Below are 22,058 nucleotides of genomic sequence, written 5' to 3' on the forward strand. Positions count from 1 at the left end.
CGGATATCAGAGCTGCTATGTTTGATTTGTGTATTGTGCGTGACTAGGTCACGGTGGATATATTTTTTGTTGTAGGTTGCATTTCAAAATTTTGAAAAACTCAGGCTAGTTACGTGGCCTGCCATCATTCTTCTAACCCTTATGGTTCATACGTGCAGTTCATAGCTGAGCTGATCTTGGGCGAGTTATATAATCTCTCTGACTCAGTTTCCTTACCTGTAAAGTGAGAATAATTGAGTGCCCAGAGCAAAGGTTGTTGGGAAGATTAGCTAGGGAACCACGGAAAGTGTTCGGCCCGTAAGCACACAATACGTGTGCATCTGCTCTCGGGCACCGAGGAGGCAGTGCCAGATCCATCGCCCCCCAGCCCTCTTCTGCCAGACCCTGGAGGGGAGGAGAGAGGACACAGTGTGCAGTGCCTCGGCTCTCACGCAGAGCCTGAGGATGGTCCCAGGGAGCCACAGCGGACGTGGGTTTGATGGGGGCCTCCCCACCCTGAGCAGCACCCTGCGCCCGCCTGCGGGGGAGCTGTTCTGGGACATCTGGGTGGAGGCTGGGTGGGCCCCTGACAGGTGGGTCCCTCAGCCTCCATGGCTCACAGAACCATCGCTGCTGCCTGCTACTCCCTGGGCAGAGCAGGCAGCCATTTGGCTCCAGCAGTCGGAGGCCCGACTGGAGGTCACTGCCATCTGAGCAGTTCCGTCTCGTTTGCTAGTTCAAGCCTTTGTGCCGTGACTCCATTTTGAACCATATGAAGTGCGCACACATCCGTGACAATCAATAAGGACTTTGTCTCCTGCCCCCCTTGCCTTTTCTTAACAATGCAAGATAGGGCTGTGAAGAAGTATTCAAGTCAAAAAGAAAAAAAAAAGGAATACCAACAAATGGAAAAGTTGTAAAGGCAGTTCCTGGTCAGGCTGCCACCGCAGCGCACTGGCTGTCAGAGGCAGCGAAGGAAAGATGACACCGGACGGAGACTTATTTTTGGCGAGGAGGCTGGAGCCTGGGGCTGGGGGCTGGTGCCAGGTGAGTCGAGAGGGGCCTCTCCAGTCCCTGGGAACTTCTCTGCGTTGGGGCCGAGTTTGCCTGGCCTGGAGGAGCAAGGTCACCGGTTGGATGTCGGGGAGGGCGTTCGTTGTGCTTCCCAAGGTGGCTCTTCCTCTTCCTTCCTGCTCCGCCCCCGTCTGTCCCCTTCTCTTCCTCCCGAGGTGCAGATGGCCACATTTGCAGGTTAACTGGAACAGCTGGAGATGCATTATTAGTTTCCTGCTGCTCCTTCATATTTGCTTGGATTTTTTTTTTTTAACGGCAACATAATTTACAACTCGTACACGGGTGTCAGAGCTGGCGTGTTCTAAATCCGCGTCAGATTTATGTAATGCCGCTGCTTATCAGTGAATGAAGTCATAATTATTGCTTTGTACCATTAAATAGCATAAATATATAAACTGTTATACAAATTGCAGCCAACATTTCCTCTGGGGAGCTCTAGACCAAATTTTAATGTCGTGCATTTGTCTGGGATGGCAGTTTCTATGGTATATAATAATGTTGATAAATTTTACTGTAGCAAGTGACATTTTAAAGCATTAATTTTGGGGCTAAGAAAATTCCGAAGGATGCCCAGCCCAAACTGGGAGGTGTTCTGACGACCAGCCTTGCGAGGCCTGGGGAGATGGAGCTTTTCTTTAAGACAACGGGGACGCGTGTTGTCTCCCTGGGCCCCTCTCCACGTGAGATCGTCCCCTCCTCTCTCAACTCCCGAAGGAAAGCAGCGGATACATTTTCCATGTCAATGATGATAATTAATTTCAAAAAATTCAAATCGATTCATTTTTCCCTTAAATTTGAAGTATGCAAGGGAACGTGGAAGGAGGGCATGGAAAATGCACAATTGGTGGGGAGGGTCCTCGTTGTAACCTCCTTCCCAATTATGTAAATTCTGAGTGGGGTGACAAAAATCCCCATCCTAATTAGACATGCAACACCGGGCCTCAGACAACGGTTCAGATGCCAGGCGTGCAGCCGCATAGCCTCCTAAAGCCATTGTCGTCAAGAGCGACTTTTGCGGGAAGCCCCAAGACAGCACATGGCATTTACCTGGTGTGCTCTTTAGACAGAGGGCATCACCCTCCACCTTCAGGAGAGGGCGTGGGGGTGCCCTGGCTGGGCCCACCGGCCACTCAAGCTGACCCAGAAAGACAGAGAGCGTGACGCATGCTTCTTGCTCTTCCACACCCTGGGCCTTGGCAAGCGGGAACAGTCTGTGAGAGATTGCTTTGTCACCATTGTGAGTTTTTCTTTCTTACATTCCTGACTCCTGTTTTGAGTTCTCTGGGGAGCGTCATTGCTCTTCTGGTGAACGTGGCAGGGAGTGGTGTCATCCTTTGGCACGTGGTCGGATTACACAAGCTGGCCCCTTTATCTCGGGTACGGCCTACTGGCTGATTCTGGCCAGAGAGCTGAGTGGAAGTGGTCTGTGTCACTGCCAGGCTGGAGCCCTGAGCCACCAGGGTGACACCTCCAGAGTTCTCGCTTGTCCTGAGGTGCGGCAACACTCAATGCCACAGATAAAGGTGCCCCACCACCTTAGGAGCCCACGTGGTTTCCACGAGCAGAGCTCCCACAGTGGACATGAAGAACAAATGAGAAATTAGCCTTTGTTGTTTGTAGCCCTTGTGATTTGTTTGTTACCATGCATTCCTGGCCTGGCCTGACTTGTACAGATCCATTTTGGTTCCCCCAAACGTCATGTTTTCTTTAGGGTGCTGGGAGTGCCAGGAAACTAATTTTTCGGTTTGTTTCTTTTGTTTTCTGGAAAGGCTATGAAATAGATAAAGATGTATGCCCATTATTGGTAGTGAGGAAGCTGAAGCTCAGAGAAGTTAGGTGACTTTCCTAAGGTCACACAGCTTATAGGCATCAGGCATCCATACCACCCAGTTATAAATAACACTTTTTCTTCCTTCTAGCTCTGCCTTTGAAAATGAATTCTCTTTAACGGGGTCACGAACCAGGCAGATAAGAGCAGGGCCATGGAGTATAAGACAATAGGGACTGGTAGGGACTTCAGGGAACAGTCTGAAAGCCTGAAAATTCAGCTTCTTGCCTGCAGCCTATCAGCTTTGGCGTTTAATTCTGTGCCTCCTGATGCTGCCTCTAGCTTCCAGAGAAACATTTCTTTAGCTACTACTGTGTACGCACTCTAAGCATCTCTTTCTGATGTCTGACCCTAGAGTTTAAATCTGGAACTTTCTAATGAAATTCCCACATGCTTATTCTTTATATCCGCTGCTATCTGACAAAGTCCTCTGCAATTAGAGTGGAGACTTGCCCTTCACCTTCTGGTTCTCTAGACCCTGAGGGACCTAGTGAGTTCTGTAACCTCCTCCTTTCACAAATGAGGGCCCTGAGCTCAGAGATGGAAGCCACTTACCTAAGGACACACTGCTAGGAGTTTCCTCATTAAAGAGGCACCATTTGGAAGTGGATGTGTTGGGGGGGGGGGGCAGGGGAAGGGAGCTGTGAAATGGAAAATAGCCAGTTGGGAATAAATTAAAATGTGACCTCCTTAAACAATGTTAACTTTTTTGTTTTTGCTTAGTCAGAAGACATTTTTGTGGACTTACTATGTGTTAGGCAAAGTACTTGGTCATTAAAACTAATCTTAGTGAAGAGACACCCTGCATTTCTGAGCATAATAATTTGAAACTTGCAGACAGTTTCGTTCTTGTTTGTGCTTCTATTCCTAGCACCCGGCTCCATGCTTTGTACATTAACAGAAATTAAGTATTGAATTTAATTGTGTTTATGCCTCTACTATCAATGGTAGTAATTAATAATGGTGAGGAAGTTGGTGCAACCCAGGGGGTTTAGAGCAGAGCCCTGTGGCTGGGATGCCTGGGCTCCGTCACTCACTGTTACCGCCTCATGGATGTTGTATGAGCCCATTCCAGATAGAAAGCCTGGCACATAGTCAGACTCAGGAAATGTTAATAACTATAAGCCCCTCCTCTCCTATGTCAGAGCTGTAGCAGCTGAGGCTCAGCGAGCCCAGTCACGGCCAGTGTCTGCAGGTTTGCTTGGAACCAGAAGTGCTGCTCAGCACAGGCAAATCCATTCTGCCCACTCCCTATGTGCCGAGGAAAGTAATGTTTCACCCCAAACTGCAAAATCGCCATTTAAAGCAGCAATGTCTGCTCCCAGGCAGCGTGGGAGAACCGTTTTAGCACGAGCATTGCTCCAGCTGTGGTTGCTTTTCTCGCTGGGGCTAGAGGCGGTGAATGCGTGGAGTGGGGAGGGTGACTTCCGCTGGCGCATGGTGGGGAGGGCTGGGAACGGAGTTCACAGGCTCTGAGCCGGTCCACGGTCCGCGGGGCCCTGTGGGGGCCCGGGCCCAGGCTTGGCCACGTTGCGCCCACGTTGCACGTTGTGCCTCTTCTGTCCCATCCCACTGCCCCCCCAACAGGGAAAGTGCACTGGACGAGGAGTTGAACCCCCGGGGTCCTCTTCCGTGGTCACTTGCTACCTTTTCTGGCCCGGTGCTGAGAATCGTAGGGTTCCCATTGTAAAGTGGTGCCTCGTCCACCTTCCTTCCAGGGCTGTGACAGGGACATGGGTGTGACAGTGTCCGTAGAGTTCAAGGGGAGCTTGTCGTTGGCTCCTCGACCAGCACCCAGAGACAGTGCAGAGACTAAGAGCTGTGTCCCCGTCCTGGGTCTGCCACCCTGGTAAGCCCTGTGACCTCGAATGAGTTACGTCATTCAGTGTCAACTTTCTCCTTCGTCAGTGGACTGGAAACGGCCGCATAGCATCGCTGGGGTGATTAGTGACCGATTCTATGGAAGGCTGCGGAAGCTTCGGGTTTGATACGTTATTCACACAAGAGTTTTAGAAAAGCGCTTACTCGCAGGAAGCAGTGAGCTCTGTGAGGTCAGGGCCCCTGTCACCTTGTTCATGGGTGTGTCACCGACACCCAGCACTATAGTCTGCACTGGGCCACTCGGTCAGTGTCTGCACATTGGGAGAAGCATGCGATTTCTCCCTGGAATTGCCTTCTTGGATATCTGGCTCCCCCCCAGACTGGGAGCCCACAGAAGCAGAGGCCCCAGCTCCTGGGGTCACGCTGCAGGTGGCACTTAGCCCAGGAAGCATTTGTCCACTGGAGGAAACCTGCTCCAGAGCCTGTGCCCCAGAGACAACCCCCGCCCCCGAACATCTTAACGTCCAAGGCCACCTCCTCCAGGAAGTCATTTCTGACTCACTCACTCATTGAACAGGTATCTGCTGAGCACCTACTGTACACCAGACACCTGCTAAGAAGGATTTTTTCCCTTTCGGTGTGGCCCCCCCCTCCCAACAATCCTTCCCTCCAAAGGAGCTCATCCTTCCTGCCTGTACACACCTGGCTAATCTCCCTCCCCGGGTAGACAAGAAGCTTTACAAACTGTATTGAAGTAGAACATGCATCCAGAAAAGTGCACAGATCAGAAAAGTACAGCTTGATGAATTTTCAGAAATGAACACATCCAGACCACAAAGCAGAGCTTGACCTTTCCAGCCCTGCCTATCCTCAAGGTAAAGTACTGCCCACACATGGGACCGAGGGGTGGTTTTTGTTGCTGGAGGTGATTTAAAGGCGGGAAAGGTGTCTGGTTCCTCCCTGCATCTCCTGGACTGCCCTGCACAATACCTGGCATTTGCAAATAAACAAATGGACGGATGAACCAAATCAGGCGGGGATAAGAATATGACGGTATTCATGTGATAAACGCCATAGTGGTGACATTCTTGCAGCCTGTTCTAATCAGTGCTTTTAACAGGCTGCCTCGTCCAGGCCTACTGAGATTCAGAGAGGTCAGCGGCTTGCCCAAGGTCAGCCAGCCAGAGAGTGGCGGTCGCTATGACCTGGGTCTGTCCGTCCCGAGTCTGGAGCTGGCACTCTGAACCTCACTTCCTGCTGGTTTCCAGCCCTGGGCAGTCCTCCTTCCGCTGGGCCAGCTGGACATAGGCTCAGCGGGTGACAGAGCTGAGCTGTCCTTGGCGGGCGAGCTGCTGGTTCCTCGCCGCCTCCGCCCACCTGCCGGGCGCCCCATTCCTCCCGGGCTGCACCAAGCCTTCTGTGTGCCTCTCCAAAGGACAGGGCATATTTCTTCCCAACCCTCCGAAGACCCAGCCTGCACTGGAGGGCTTCATCATTATGCAAATTAGCTGGATTGGATCTGCTCCCGCAGAGGACTCCGGGGGCGGGCGGCAGAAGGACGGAGCTGAGCCTCAGATTAGGCCATCGATGAGTGGGGGGGCGGGGAGAGGGTGGGCATGGAGACGGGGCTGGTACCCATGATTTGCCATCCCTGGGGAGGCTGCCAGCGAGGGGGGGGCCTGGGGACAGGTGCTGGGGGAGAGCAGGCCGAGCCTCCCAGCGTCACTGCTGAGGAGGGGACTGAAGGAAACATTCTTTTTTGGATTCACTCTTTGTGTATTGAGCCCTTTTATGATTCATCAGTAAGTAAATATCAGCTGAGGGGTGATTTGTTTCTAACAAGCTTATAAAATACTGGCGTCATTTGTGAGCTTATTGAAGTGCTGGTTATAAACACTCCCCCATGCCCACTCCTCTATGTCAAATTAGCATTCAAAATACAAATATTGGGTCTTTGTATCACTTTCTACTGTCTCCTTGGAAGCTGGTGGGGTGGGAAGGGGCAGCAATAGGACCCCAGCCTCGGGCGGGAGCATTTAGAACTCAGAGACTTGAGGGATTGAGGGGCGGCGAGGGGTGGCCGTGCTCTGGGCCCTCCGAGGCTGGGGCATGAGGCCCTGGGAGCCCAGCTGCTCCCCCTGCCCTTCTCCTTGCCAAGTTTCCTCTGACCCAGCCCCCCTCCCCCCCCCCCTGGCCCCCAGAGCCTGTCATCTTCAATCTCACGGAGGCCACAGATCTGGGCAGGCTGCATCTGGCCTGACGAGGCTTTGGAGCTGCCGTCTCCCTCGGGGGCCCGGCCAGCCTGGACCCAGACAGAGGCAGGGTAGTTAAGGACGTCTGAACGGGTTGCGGGGCGCCACACGCCACCCTCCTCACTGCCCATCTCCCCACACCTCCTGAGTCATATCGGGAGTGTCCCCTTCCCTCCGGGGCAGGACCCTGCAGTGAATCCCACCAGCTCACATGTGTCCCGATACCTGGAGTGGGAATGGATGGGGATGCACAGCTTTCCAGAGCACCTTCCCAGCCATGTATAAGACTAGCGCTGGCGAGAACCCAGCAGCTGCACTCCAAAATGGCTGTGCATCACGCATAACTCTGTCCCCATCTCACATGGGGGGACCAGGGCAGAGAGGTGATGTGCCACATCACACAGGCAGAGCCCAGGCTTAAAAAGTGGCCTGTCCATCTCACTTGGCAGATGATGGAACTGAATCTAGGTGAGAAGGGGCGATCTGCCCCCATGGAGGTGGGGACCGGCAGGGACCAGCAGGCATGAGAACCTGCCTGAGTGAGGCGGGGTACTGCAGTCTGGAGCCTCTCACAGGGAGAACCACAGAGCAGGGCCTGAATGGGGCCGTGGGTCTCTGGTCCAACCACCTTGCCTTCCAGGAGACACGGGGGCCAGAGAGAGGACACTGTCATTGCCTCCGCTGTCTTAATCATTAATCACTGGATTAAAAATTCTAATTAAAAAGCTTTTATTCTATTTTATTACAAAAGCTATGCATGCTCATTGCAGGAAAACTAGAAAATACAGCCAAGCAAGAATCAGAAAAACATATCCTGCCATCCAGGAAGGACCGTCTGTCGCCTTTGTATGTGTCCTCTTGGGAATTTTTTCAATAAGCACACATACAAATATAGTTACACCCCCCCCCTTTTTTTTTTAACCAAAATAGGATTGTGTCAGATACCTGGTTTTGTTTACTTCCACTTAATTGTGTGTGAGAGGGGAGATGGTTAGAATAAAGTGATACATTGTCCTTTCAGAGAAGGCGTTTGTCCCTGGCCCAGGGGGTTAGGGACAGGACCTAAATGCTGCTTGTGTCTAGCGAAGCCCCTTCCATCCAGCACACGCTGACTGAGTGCCCACTGTGTGCTGGGCACTCTGCAAGGCCCCAGATAATGCCAGGCTGTGGAGGGAGGCGGGGAGCAGGTGTATGTGTGCCGAGGCAGGGAAGGCTAGTTCTCAGGGAACAGCAGGGGTTCCCTATGGGGCTAGAGATGAGGGGTGGGTGGGCCAGCTGCATCCCTGTGAGGTGAGAACATGGGTGCGCTCTGAAGACATCCCACTGTTGGCTGGAGGCACGGGGAGAGCATTTCTGGGGAGGGCCTAGCCCGTGGGGAGGCATGGAGGTGTTCTCTGTTGTGAACTGGGCAGAAGGCCACCAGGACCCCCACTTTCACGTTGGGCCTCGGTCCCACTGGCAGGCATACGGGATCCCTGTTGTTCTCAGCTCTGGGAAAGGAGAAGGGAGCCGTCCAGATGAGGCCGGGATAGGGCCGGGCAGTGCCCCTGCCATGGACAACATGGGTTGGAGACATGCTCTTGGGTTTGGAGCTGGAACTCAATGTACTGTGCTAGGATCTGGCTTCCGGATCTCGGATTGCCTTTGGGGTCGGGCCCTTGTGTGTTCGGGGTGCGATTAAAGCATGAGGTGAAGGCAGCAGAATGGGCTTGGGGTTTCTGTTTTCTCCCCCAGATTCTGAGGTTAACATTGTGGATGGGGTGGGGGGGCTGTATCCTTTTCTGGAAGGTTCTCTATTGTGAAACTCCTTTAATTTGTGTGACCTCTAAGTGAGGTCTGGTGTAGGCGGGTGTATATGTCCATCTCCTGGTCATGTCCAGGGGGACAGAGACGCCATCTTATGAGACCAAGTCCTTCAGTGACATCAGGGACCCTGGGTCCTCACGTCCAGCCTCAGCCCGTCCACCCACCCTCCCCTGGAGCAGCTCCAGTGTCCTGGGCCCTGGGTCAGTGAGATGTGGTCGTGAGGGGGACCCAGGGCTCTGGACGGACCCAGTGGGCTGCTGGGCAGCCGACTCCGGCCAGCTCCTCCGTCTTCAGAGGCCTCCAACCGCCAGTCTCCCCTGGAGCTCTGTTGCCCCCAACCTAGGGGTCCTAAAGGGCCTGATCTGGGGTATTTTCAGTGTTTCTGGGAGGCTGTGTCATCGCTCATGGCATATTCCTTCACTGGGTCTCCCAGACTCCTTACTGCTGAGTGACCTGGGGGCCACACACAGTGCCTGCTGACCTCTCACCCCAGTGCCTGACGCAGCAGCAGCCGGGATGGTGACGATGACAGCACTGATGTGTTGAGGGCCATTCATCCTCACAACTGCCCTACGAGGTAGGGACTGTGGCAACCCTCATTTTACATGTGGGAACCGTGGTCCGGGAAGGTTGGGTCACTCTTCCAAGATCCCTCAGCTGGATGGCGGCAGGAGGGCATTTGAACCCTGGCTCCAGGGCTGTACTGCTGAGTACAGCGAGCGAGCAGGGCTGTGTCCCGCCTGAGAACAGCATTTTGGTTGGCAGGAGGGGGTTGTAGGGCAGACTCGGTCCTGCTGTCACCATCTGGCATGCTAGGGGCACTGTCCTAGAGCAGCGTCTGTGGACCCAGAGCGCATGTCTGAGTACATGCTTCTGGGAGAGCACCGAGCGAGCGTGGGAAGCCCCAGGGTGAATGCTCCAGGGCGGGGCCCAGAGCCGTGCGGCTCGGGTGCGAATCTGGTACCAAACGCTGAGTGTTGATTGAGCCCCTCGTGTTTGTCCGGCCCTGTTAGAAATGCCAGGCGAGTAAAAGAGCAGTTTTTGGTGCCCTCAGAGAATTAATTAGCCAGGACTGTTTGGGTTGCAAGTGACAGAAAGCCAAGTTAGCTTAAGCAAAGAGAAGAATTTTTTGAAAGATACCTTTATATTTCACATAACTACGCATAGCTCTGGGTGCAACTGGAACCAGAGACTCGAATGCTGGTGTAGGACTTCCTCTTGGGAACTCATGCCGGAAAGCCTTGTTGACTGAATAAAAGTGAGGAGTTAGGTCCTGAGGGTGAGGAGCCAGTGGGGCAGAAGGGGTGGGTGTGGCTAAATGTAGGGGTGTGGTCAGGTGGGGCCGCGCCCCCTGGCGGAAGGGTGTGGCTTTACCCTGGGCCATAAGCAGCCACTGCAGGTCCTTGAGGAAGGGAGTGAAATGCAAGGATTATGCAGTGTGTGCTGGATGGACTGCAGAGGCTGAGACCAGAGCAGGCCAGGTGGGGAGGTGGGGCCAGGAGGGTGGAGAGCAGGCAGTGGGTGTGCGGTTTTACGAAGGTATCTATGAAGCTGTCTTTCCCAAGAAGGAAAAAGGCAAGATGCCAGCCAGAGCTGTAGGAGGGGCGTTTTCCTGCCACGGTGCGTGGGCCTCCAACTTTCTGGATCTCATCGCAGCTAATGGAAGCTGTTCCACTCCCTGAGCCAGCACGGACAGTGGACGGCTGCATGCGGGCGGCCTCCAGCCCTGCTCCCCAACCTCTTAGCAGTTCGTCTGATTCTCTGGCCCCCGGGCACAGGCTGCCGACCCTGTTCATCTGGGGGTGGCAGCTGTCTGCAGCCATCAGTTAACTGCCTCCTTGGGCTTCGAATGGCGGGTGGGATGGGAGCAGACCTCGGCTTCTGGGGCCTGCTGGGTGAGCGAAGGCAGAGGCAGGTGGTGGGCCCAGCTGGCTGTGGGCAGAGGCAGAGGCCGCCTCTGGGAGCTGGGCTGTGGGGCCTAAGCAGCCTAGGGATGGCAGACCCCCCGTCTAGTCTCTGGGTGCTGGGCTGAAATCAACCCACATAACGCTTAGGAGAGCTGCTCTGGGAGCTGAACAAATCAACAAACAACGTACCGTTCAGTGTAAGTTTGGGGGAGCCAGTGGCCGGAGTAGTCCCCGTCCTCGGTCTATAGGAGGAAGAAAGAAGGTGGTGGCCCTGGCTTGTCCTCAAGAAGGTGATATTTTGGTGGTGGTGGTGGTTGGGGACAGAGGGAGGAGGGGTGTGGACGAGAGAGCAAAGTTTGACCAACAAAATGCCTTCAAGGGCCGTGCGACTCTGAACTTTCCTCTCTTGTGGCTTTTCGGCTGAACTGAAGAAAACCTGCTCCCCCAGAGCAGGCCCGATGCTGGTGTCACTGGTGGAATCATGTGACGGCTTGAAGGACATATTGTTGACGTGATTCGTTTATTCCACGTTGTGCTGGAATTTCCGTTTTCATTTTACTCGGGTCACAGCAACAACCCGGCTCTTGGAGCTGCAGAAGCAGAACGAGGAAACCACACCAACCACTTCGTTAAGCTCTACAAACCCAAGCGTCGGCTCCCTTCACAAGCAATGGGGCTGAGCCAGTTTAAAGGTGGGAAGGCCTGTGTCTTGGCCTTAACCGCCAGCAGGTGTCCTCTGCTTGCTGAAAACGCAGGTTGCCAGGGAGAGGGGACACCGGTCGCTCAGTGAGAGGTGGCTCAGAGTGGGTGTGGCAGGTGGCCTTCTGCGCTGCTGATTGATCTGTGTCACAACCTCCTGGCCCAAAGCCACCCAGTTATTTGAGTTTCGCCCTTCAGAGAAACTTCAATACTCTTGACCCATCCTGCAGTTACCATATTCTTACCTGCCGTGGGCAAAGGTAATGACTAGGGTAGAGGCTTAAGCGGAAGGTCAGAGAAGGTCGCATTGGAACAGTTTCCCATGTGGGGCAATCACCACAAGAACTAACGAGCAAAAGGGACGAGGCATTCTGGACCACATTTTGAATTCAGCAAATATTTACTAATATTTACTACGTTCCTGCTGCTGGGTGCCACACACTTGTAGGTTCCGGGATTCTAGTGATAACGATACGGGGACTCGGCCCCTGCCCTCCTTCGCTGGCAACCTCCATCCAGGAGAATTCCGTGCCACAAAGGAAGCAGGCTGCACTGTGCAAATCAGTAGCCATTAGCCACATGGCTGCTGAGCACTTGAAATGTGGAACTGAATCTTCAGTTTTATTTAACTAACTCATTTAGGTTTCAGTGGCCACATGTGTCTGGTCACTGCCCTATTGGACAGGGCAGGGCCAGCAGGAGGAACCTTTTTAACACTTTGCCATAGAAAGCAGTCATTCTTCTCTAGTGTTGTCACTTCTCTTTGCCCAGGGAGTTGCTGAGAGGTGGGGCTGCCCAGCATCCAGGTATCGTGGGCAGAGGGGAGGGCACGGTGAACTGCACTTTCCAGGCTGAGCACTGGGTCTTCTGGCTTTAAGTATTAGTACCAGTCCTGTGTCAACCTGGATGGAAACCTTTGGAAAAATCTTGCTCCCGGAGTTCTGCATGGGTGCCCTGTGTTTGCATATGTGGGTCGCTGTCTGGCTTTTTGATACATCGCTGTTGCTCATTTTTGAAAAAATGATCTTGGCAGGGGACAAAAATGATGTCAGCAGCAGAGAAAAACCCTTGTAGTGGAAGCAGGGGTAATTTGTGCGTCCCTGGCAGGGTCGGTGACAATAAGGGTTTTGCAGCCTGCCTGTCACGTTAATTGTATGTTATTAGAGGCCATTAATTTGGGGCTTATTAGCAGGATGGATTTTTCAGCAGTTGCCTGTTTGTGGAGAACGTGAATCTGAAGATCAACGATACCCGTCAGTAGGTATTTGTTGTGTTAAAGGAAGAACAAGCTAGTTGTTTTCACTGAGCGGGTCCCCAGGGAATGTAGCAGAATGTTCGCTTTCTGAGGGTGTGGTCTTTGGCAGGTGGGAGGGGGTGCCCGAGGAGGGCAATGGGGCATCTTCAGTAGGACGTGTCACGCTCCCAGAGGCGAAGTTCTCAGTAAATCCTTTGGAACAGCGAGAGTCCACTCTCCTTTGGGTTCCCAGCAGAAGCCCACTGGTCTGTCGGTGGGTGAGTTGATCACTTACTCCATTATTCCCTCGCTCTTTCCATTAAGGAGCTGAGATAGGCATCTTCCATCTCTTGGTGACATGTCCAGGGCCTGGTCCCTTTTGCCAAGGACAACTAGTCACTGTGTCCTGAAGGTCACAAATGTCCAGGGGCCCATGACTCTGTCAGCTGCCCTAAGAAGTTGGCAAACAGGGACTTCTGCAAAGATGTGCAGCTGGCACTCAGGGCTGGTTCACTGGTGGTATGGAAGCCGGTCAGAGAGCTGGAAGGAGCTGCTGTCCACCCAGGATCCCATCCAGTGGGGCCAGCCTCTGTTTGAGGTTCTTGGAGCACCGGGCCCCTTTGGGAGCTCCCTGCCAGGGCCCAGCTGTGAGGAAGGGCCGGGGCCACATGAACCTGAGTTATAGCGTCATTTCAGGCGCTGCTTTTGGCCTCCATGGGAACCCCACTGAGTTTTAAGGAGAAGGGCCACAATAAAAAACATAAAACTTTGGTCACAGGAATATCAGAGGGGTGGCCAGAAGCAGGAAGCTGCAGCAGGCCACCGTTGAACAAAAGGGTTTCAAATCTGGCCACGAGATTTTGCCGTTGCCACCTGGGGGCATGGTACATAGGCAGAAAGGACAGAGACAAGGGAAAGTGACAGGCATTTTGGACGGCACATAAGCTGAGCACCCACAACGTGCTGGGTACTGGCCAAGGGCTATTTAAACAATTCCTGGGGTGGACTCCACTGACCCCTGAGCCCACACAGGGCGTGAGCACACCGTTTGGAAGACCCTGGGCACGGAGTCCCAGGGTGTAGTCGTGTTTGACGTCACGAGCAGCCATAGTCACAGTGGCCGTAGACGCTGATCGGTATTCTTCACCTTGCACTCGCTCCCTGTGTAACAGCCCTGTGACGTACGACTTTCTGCACATGTCACAGACGAGGAGACTGAGGCCTGGAGGGAAAGCACCTGGCCTAGTGTCACCTTATGGGTCTGAGGCAGAGCCAGGAAAAGCCTGCGAACTGCCTGGTTCTCAGCCATGTTTTTCCTCCACTCCCCAAAGAATCTCGTCTTGATGAAATAGGGTGGAGGGGGGCAGTCAGTTGAGCTGTCCTGTTTGCTGTGATGGGAAATTTCAAGGAGACTTTACCCGAATCATCCCCAAGCTTAACTGACCCCCAGCTAAGATGCATCTGACATGGCTCTTGGGAGCAGTCGGTCAGTGGAACCATCTGGAGTCTTCTGATTTGAGTTTTGGAGGAGGAGAGAGCGAGCAAAGTACTTGTGCCTTGGGAGGGCTCGTACTGGACACGAACCTCAGCCAGGTGGCTGGTCTTGCCATGGGGACCCCAGGGTGCCTGCGGGGGTGGCTGAGCTAGCCAGTTCTTCCATGTCGGAGCAGGAGGGAGAGCCTGCAGTTGTCCCCACCTCAGCCTTCGTGCCCCAAGTCCCATCTCCACACCTCCGCCAGGAGCAGAGAGCGATGCACATCTGCCTGGGAACATGCCTTTGGTCCAACCCAGGAATAAAGCTGGGCAGGCTGAAATGACACACCTGACTAGCAGGTGGCAGGAGAAATCTCCGTGCCTGACTCCTGCCATCCACTTGTACTGGATGCCTCATGGCCAGAGGGCCCAGTGCTTCTGGCAAGAATGCATGGAGGGGTGGGGTTGGTAGCCCTTCCCACCCCGCAGCAGAATGGCTGCCCACACGGGGACACAGCTACATTGTGCTGAGGTGGGGGTGCAGTCTGCCCCTCCCTCCTGCCGTCAGGTAACCTCCGCCCAGACCTGCACGTTTGCCTCACGTTGAAGTTAGGTGGGGTGGGGGGATGTTGGTGGGTACCTGGGTAAATAAGTATAAATAGTTTTCTTTCTGATATGTGACCAGATTATTTTCCAGTTGATTTCAAGCCTTGGCCCCAAGTGGCCCACAGATCAAAAAAAGATAAGGGTCAGTTACAAGGTTGAGCTCATTCTCCGTTGTCATGGCAACTGACCTCAGGCAACCCTCGGAGGACTACACCCAGCTCCCCAGGTGATGTTTTTACTGTCCAGCCATCAATCCCAAGCCTTTCAAAACTCAGACTGCCTAATTGTCAGGGCTCTGTTTTGAAGAGGCTCGGTCCCCAAGGGGCCCAGTTCAGGCTGCCAGAGCTCATTTATAAGCCTCTGTGAAACACGGGGGACGTGAGATGGGTCCCTCCTGGCCAGAAAGGCCTGGGAAGGTGCCCCCCAGGGGAGGGGGAAGGGCACCGCCTATCCTCCAGGATTAATTAGGAAAATGGAAGCCCAAAACGGGGGTGGCCGTGGTGGGGCGAGACTTCGGGCGTTGCTGAGCGTCCTTGAGTGATGGGGGCCCACCACACCCTGGCAGTGGGGATCTGGGGCCCTGGGGATCCCTAGGTGGCTTGAGTCTCCAGCAGCCCCTCCACAGACACCCCCATCATTTCACCCTAGTCGGGATAATAGGGAAGTGTTTCCCACTGTTAGTTGGTGATTTCTCAGTCTTCTGTAGTGTGGACGAAAAGCGACGTTAGAAAACTTTCACCTTTTTAGAGATCCGAAACGTACAGTGTTCATAAAAGCTCTGTGAAACTCTGAACACACAGCTTCACGACAGCAGGATGCCACCAGGATTGGCCAAGTACCGGGCTCAGTGGCCCTGAATGCGTGCCCGAGTCGCTGTGCCTTTTCAGTGCAGGTCCTGCAGCTCTGGGGGCGGGGAGCTGCGGGTCTGCATTTCCAAGGGCTCTCAGGTGCTGCAGGGCTGCTGTCTGGGGACCACACACTACCTGGGATGCCTAGATGCCCGAAGGCAGCCATGACTGCAGGCTTGGGGACCCCAAGACCAGCCCTGACCCCTGCGCACACTCCCATATTCCTTACTGCCTCTGGTGAAGGATTTCCCCCTCAGACCTGTTTTCTCCTTTGTCCCTTGTCAATCCCCAGCCCAAATGCCTCGTCCCTCTTCCCCTCAGCCTGCCTGGGTTCCTTTCCTGGTGGCATTTAATGACAAATAAATAGATAAATGGCCTGATCGGGCTGCCCAGATATTGTTATCTACCCTCCTCTCTCTCTGCCCAAGGGTCTTTGTTCCTCAGAGAGAACAAAGGACTGAGCCCCCCACGGGGACACGTTTCTATTCCTGTTCTGGGCCTGTTTGCTGTGGGTTATTTATTGGGGTGGTGTCAGAGGGGTCCTCTCCTGGGGTCCCCCTTACCTCCTCATTTGCCTGGACGAATGCCAGGCGCTGTGCTCCCTCTTCCTTACCTCCATGTGTCCTGTGTGTCTGAGCCTGGACCCCTGGACCTCAAGGGTCTTTGATTTGACCTGATTTCTGGGCTGGGTTGGGCTCAGTCCCTGGTGCTGTGGAATTGACGTGGGTGAAGTTCATTACCTGAGCTGGTAACAGGGAGGCAGCCTGTGCATTCCCCTGCTCTCCATCCTCTGGCAGAGATGCTGTGGCCGGGACCAGGCTGCCCAGGCATCAGAAACATGAGTGTCCCCAGACCCCTGCTCACCGGAGCTGGTGCTACAAGGGGCCCACAACTCCAACGTGCAAACGCTGCAGCCACCGTGGGCGCCCGTGCCCTCCTCCTCACCTGCAGTTTTTGGCTGATCAAGGTGATCAGGAGCAGAGCATGGCTTGTTGGGCCCCAGGTCTCAAGTTCTGTGGGCTTCTTTGTATTTTGTAAAGCTCGACAAGGCTGCCTGGGGCGACGGCATACCTCCTGCTGCCCCCCCCACCCCCATCTGCCACATCCTTGTAGGAGCCCTGCCTCTCCAAGTGTCCCTTTCCTGTCAGTTGAGACCCTCCACGTCTATGTTCTCAGAGCTGGCCAAAATGGCATGTCCTGTGAGTTTGGGGGGCCACTGGGGTCTGGTCACCGGCATTTTACCAGCACCCCACACGCCACATTCCTAGCATTGTACTAAGTGCTTTGCACAAATCATCCGTTTCCAACGCATCAAGTGCCTACGCCAAGTCCTGTTCTAGGTACTGGTGATGTGGCAATGAGCAAAATAGCGCTCATGGACCTTACAGTTCTCTCTCTCTCTCTGTTTCTCTCTCTGTCTGTCTCTCTGACAGAGAGACACAGAGAATTGGTTAAAAAACAATCAACTCTGTAATATGCCAGGGAGTGGAAAGCACTATCAAGGAAATTAAAGGTGGGTACGGTGCTGGAAAGGATGGGGTTTTAGCTGGGTGTCTGGAGAGGCCTCTCTGAGGAGGTTTCCTTTGAGCAGACACCTGAATGCTGAATGAAGTGAGGGGAGGAGGAGGAGACAGCCTGGGGGGAGAGAGTTGCAGGGAGGGCAGAAGTCCTGTGGCAGAAGAAGTCTGCTTGGCTGCCTTACAGAAACCCTGTGATTCTTCCCATTTTTTAGCAGAAGCAGCTGAAGCTCAGAGATGTTAAGTAACTCACCCAAGGACACACAGCAAGTGAGTGATGGAACTGGGACTCGCCCAAGGTTCTAGCTTTGGTTTCCTTAATTGCTGCTTCCTGAATGGAGGTGGCTAGTTAAGTCCCCTGCCAATACAGGCAGCAGTCACTTGTTCTCTCCTAGAGGGGGATATGTATTAATGACACCACTCCTGGGTCAGCTTCCCCGAGCGGGGCCCCTGCTTAGAGAAGGGATTGGCACGGCCCGTGTATCTGGCGGGAGCAGGTCATGCTCGATGCATTGGAGCTCAGGAACAATGCCCTGCCCACTCCCACCACAGCCTGCCGCCCCTCCCTCCCAGGCAGCAAATTATGGCCTCCGAGTGTGTGCCCAGGCCTGCCTTTGACATCAGCGGGGCCCACCTGAGTTTCACCTTCAGGATTCTGATAATCAGCTCTCTCTCCTCCTGGCTTCCCCCAAGACCTGTATGGAAATAAGTATGTGTCTGCCAGGGATCAAATGCTTTCGGAGACAAAAGTCGGTACTGAGGACATTACAGGGAGCTCTCATCTCGGCACGATGCCCTTCCACAAAGCCCTCTGCTCCTCTTTTGGGCTGACACAGTTTCAGCCTGAAAGCTTCCAGCAGGCCGACTTGGTTTTAAGCAAAAGCACATCCTATTATTTTTTTGAGAAATGAAGTGTAAAATTAACACTTATTATTCCTGAGCAGAATTAAGAGAGAGAGAGAGGGAGAGAGAGAGGTGTACTCTGGGATTTTCGTGCTTGCTGGGTTGTTTGTTTGGCAGTTTGGTTTTTTATTTATTTTTATTTTTTTAAGTCATAATAAATCAATAGATTCCCGGTGCCAGCCTCGACTTCTGGGAGTCGGCTAGGAGGCGAGATGGGGGGCAGGGAGCGGGCGCAATCTGCATTTCACTTTACAAATGAGCGGGGCTGCATAACTCACTTGAGTTGCCTGGTTCTCTCTTATGGATGCCTGTCATGTGCTATAAAAAAAGAAAAGCAGAAGAAGAATAGAAGGGAGAGGAAGCGATTGTGCGTCTTAACTCACAGAATCCACCAGCCCCCACGCCAGTGGAGGGCCCTGCGGGCTCCCCAGGCAGCTTTGGCTTTCTGCTCCAAGGGGTTGGCTGAGCGCTGTGTGATCTTAGAGAATTCAGGAACGTCATTCTCCGAGGGTGCCGCACGCTGTGTGCAGACCCTGCAACTTGGGACAGAATTAAGGTTGTCCGTGCCCGTGGGGTAACAGTGGTGGTGCAGAGAATTCTATCAACATCACGGGCTGGCTCACCTTGGGTCACAGGCGCACCAAGAAATGTCCGCCCTAACTAGGGCAGCCCCTCCCACCCTTCCGCCATGGTCCTGGGTGGTTTTATGGGCAGAGGCGCACATAATGGACGCCCCAGGGGCACCTCCATCCCCCTGCGGTGGGGAGGAGGCATCATCCTTCAGAAAGAAGATTTGCAAGTCAGAAGGCCTGTCCTGCACAGGGAGCGATTCCCAGGTCTGTGGGAACCCTCAGGCTTTCTTCTTTTCACCTTACTTTTACTTTTTGCTGGTTTTATTTTCGGTCTCCCAGCTCAACACTTGGGGGAGAGCGAGGAAAGGGACCAGCGGCACTGCATGCGGTTGTCTGGCGGGCTCTTGATCTAATTAGCCCAGAACCTCACATCCACACCGGTTTGGGGCTGTGATTTGTTGAAGTGGCAGCTGTGTGGGCCCCGGAACCGGCTGGCTGACTGTGCACACGTTTATGCAGCGGGTGCAGGGTGGAGCTGCATCTATGAATCAGGGGAGATTTGCTGATGAATTGCTCGGCACTCGGAGAACGGAAAGTGACTGTCAGACCTGATTTCTCTGATTTATAAGTTGTAGGAGCCTTCTTTGTCCTCACGGTGTTTGTGTATCAGACAGGCATGTCTCCATTCACAGCCATGGATGAAGGCCCCCGCTCGGCAGAGAGCAGTAAATCCTCCTTTGCCATCTCAGCCCAGGGGTGGGCTCTGGTGGGCAGGGGAGAGCCCGGCCGGGGGCATCTCTCCTCCATGAGTATTTCCCGAGCCCCTCCTGCAGGTCTGGGCAGGCACTAATGCTTCCAAGGGCCTGACAAGGAGAAGACAGCATCCGGGTCCAGCCTAGTTGCCAGGATCTGAAGGATGCATAGGACGTGGTTAGATGAATCCAGGGTCGCTGTGCCCAGCCAGGGGCAGCTGTGTGTGCTGGCCTAGTCCGGGGAGGCTGCCTGGAGGAGGTGTGCAGGGGGGACACATAGGAATAGGGAGGGCTCCAGAGCACCCCCCGCAGCTGGCCGTGTTACCTCAGCAAGTGCTCTGACTCTCTGAGCCCACTTTTTATCCTCGAGAAAGGTGGTTTTCCCAGCAAGCAGGGTTAATTCTGATTCAATTTGTTATAAACTTCATAAACTATAATAGAAACCTGTGTACAGTTGTTATTTTCATACACCCTCTGCTTCATTCCTGTCCAAGAGCTGTCCCCATTCCCGTAGGGAGGCCTTCTGTAAGGTCGATGTCTCTCATTCATTCATTCATTCACTCATTCATTCATTCATTCATTCCAGCCCTACTCGGTGGCAGTCACTGAGAAGCATTGTTTATGGGGCAGGGGGTATGTTGGAGGGTCTTCTGAGGCAGCCCCCCACACTGGAGGCCATCTCTAATTATGATGAGAGTCTCCCAAGAGGGGTCGAGGACGTGCGTGGGCCTGTGCGGTGAGCGTGCTGAGCCCGTCCTGTGTCCCAAAACTTGTCAATGAATTCCTTTTCCGCTGTATAAATGGAAGAGCTGCTCGAATCTCTGTCGGGTGCATGTGGCCTAGTTGCCGGGGCTCCAGGGGCACGACAAACACCCGGTAGATTGCAGCCAGTGGGCTATGTGGGGCAGGCCCACCTGCCCGTGCACGTGTATATGTGTGCTTCTGTGTGGGGTGCCCGGCGCGGGGGGAGGGCTGGGCCAGGGGCACGCCTGCTGTCCCCGCCAGCCCCTGCCAGGGCCTGGGGACCCAGGGACTGGCCGGGAGCCTCAGCCCATCTGTGTTCATGCCTTGCCACTGGCACAGCCCCTCTGCTACCTAATTCTTGCCTTTGAGGGCGAATGAGAGCACCTGGCGCCATTGGTGAGGCTGGTTCCCTGGGGGAGCCCGAGGGGGAGCCCGCGTCCTTGGCTGTCCCAGATAATGTCCTCCCCGACACCAACCTGCCTGGCGATAAACACTTCCTGAGCACTTGCTGTGTGCCAGGGGCAGGTCACAACCCTTTTTCTTCTTATTCATGGTTTATATTATGAACTCGTTTCATTCTCACATCAACTGTGAGAGGAAGGCTATTGTTTCTCTTGGGGAGGGTGATTTTAAAAAAAAAAGACTATTGTTTAGAGCAGTTTTAAGTTTACTATACAACTGAGAGGAGGGTACAGAGATTTCCCATGTGCCCCCATGCCCACACCTGCACCCCAGTGTCTGCGTCACTCACCAGAGCAGTGCATTTATCGATTTGTTTGCAAAGATGAACCTACACTGACACGTCATTGTCACCCAAAGTCCATAGTTTCCTTTAGGGCTCACTCTTGGTGTTGGACGTCCTGTGGGTTTGGACACGTGTGTAGTGACACGTGTCCACCATTATAGTGTCATACAGAGTAGTTTCACTGCCCTAAAACCCTCTGTGACCTACTCATTCATCCCTCCTACCCCCTGAACCCCTGGCCACCACTGATCTTTTACTGTCTCCATAGTTTTGCCTTTTCCGGAATGTCATAGAGTTGGAATCGTACAGTGTGCAGCCTTTTCAGATTGGCTTCTTTCACTTAGTAACGTGCATGTAAGTTTCCTCCATGTCTTTTCATGGTTTGATCGATTCTTTCTAGCGCTGCATAACAATCCATCGTCTGGACGGACCAGTTTATCCATCACCCACTGAAGGACGTCTTGGTTGCTTCCCCGTTTAGGCGGTTATGAGTAAAGCTGCCATAAACATCTGTGCGCAGGGTTCTGTGTGGACATTATGTTTTCAGCTCATTTGGGTAAATACCGAGGAGGGCGATTGCTGGATCATAGGGTGAGAGTATGTTAGTTTTGTAAGAAACTGCCAAACTGTCTTCCGAAGTGGCTGCGACATTTGTACTCCCACCAGTGATGGATGAGATTCCTGTCGCTCCACGTCCTCACCAGCACGCGGAGTGGTCAGCGGTCTGGATTTGGGCCGTTCTGACAGGTGTGGAGTGCTAAGGAAGGCTGATAATGAGTATTGTAGGAAGGAGGACGCTGAGGCACCGAGAGGCTGCCTACCTTGCCCAGGATGATGCAGTCAGTGGCAGAACCGGGTTCCGGCCCCGGATGGTGTGACTCTTAGGCGGGTGTGATTCCCCACCACCCTCTGCTGACCGTGGGCATGGGGTCACACTACTCACAGGACCAGGGCCACCCTGGTCACAGGCGCCAGCCGCTTGCACCCTCTCACAGCCCCGTGAGGCAGGGACTCGGGTGGCGCTCCTGTACCAGCATGAACTGACGCCCAGGCCACTTGGTATGGAGTACGGAGAAGCCAGGATTTGAACTCTGCCCTGGGTCTGGGCGGGTTGCCAGCCCTCGCTCTCGACCCGGGGGTGACGCTGGCACTCTGAACACGTTCTCCTCCCTGGGAGCTTTTGAGTGAAAGTTTGGGGTCACAGCACCTCCCAGGTGGGAGGATGGAGCTGTGGTCTGATCTGGAAGCAGGACAGGGTGTCTGCCCATTGTCTGTGAGCCACTTGGGAGGCCATCTGC

The 22,058-nt window shown here is 53.9% G+C and overlaps 1 protein-coding gene across 3 annotated transcripts in view; it reads left to right on the forward strand.

Annotated features, from left to right (window-relative positions):
- Positions 1-22,058, forward strand: part of ZNF423 (zinc finger protein 423) — a 325,408-nt gene that overhangs the window by 274,515 nt on the left and 28,835 nt on the right. The window lies entirely within an intron of this gene.

Source organism: Rhinolophus sinicus, linkage group LG11, assembly GCF_036562045.2.
Source record: "Rhinolophus sinicus isolate RSC01 linkage group LG11, ASM3656204v1, whole genome shotgun sequence".
NCBI classification, from domain to species: Eukaryota; Metazoa; Chordata; class Mammalia; order Chiroptera; family Rhinolophidae; genus Rhinolophus; species Rhinolophus sinicus.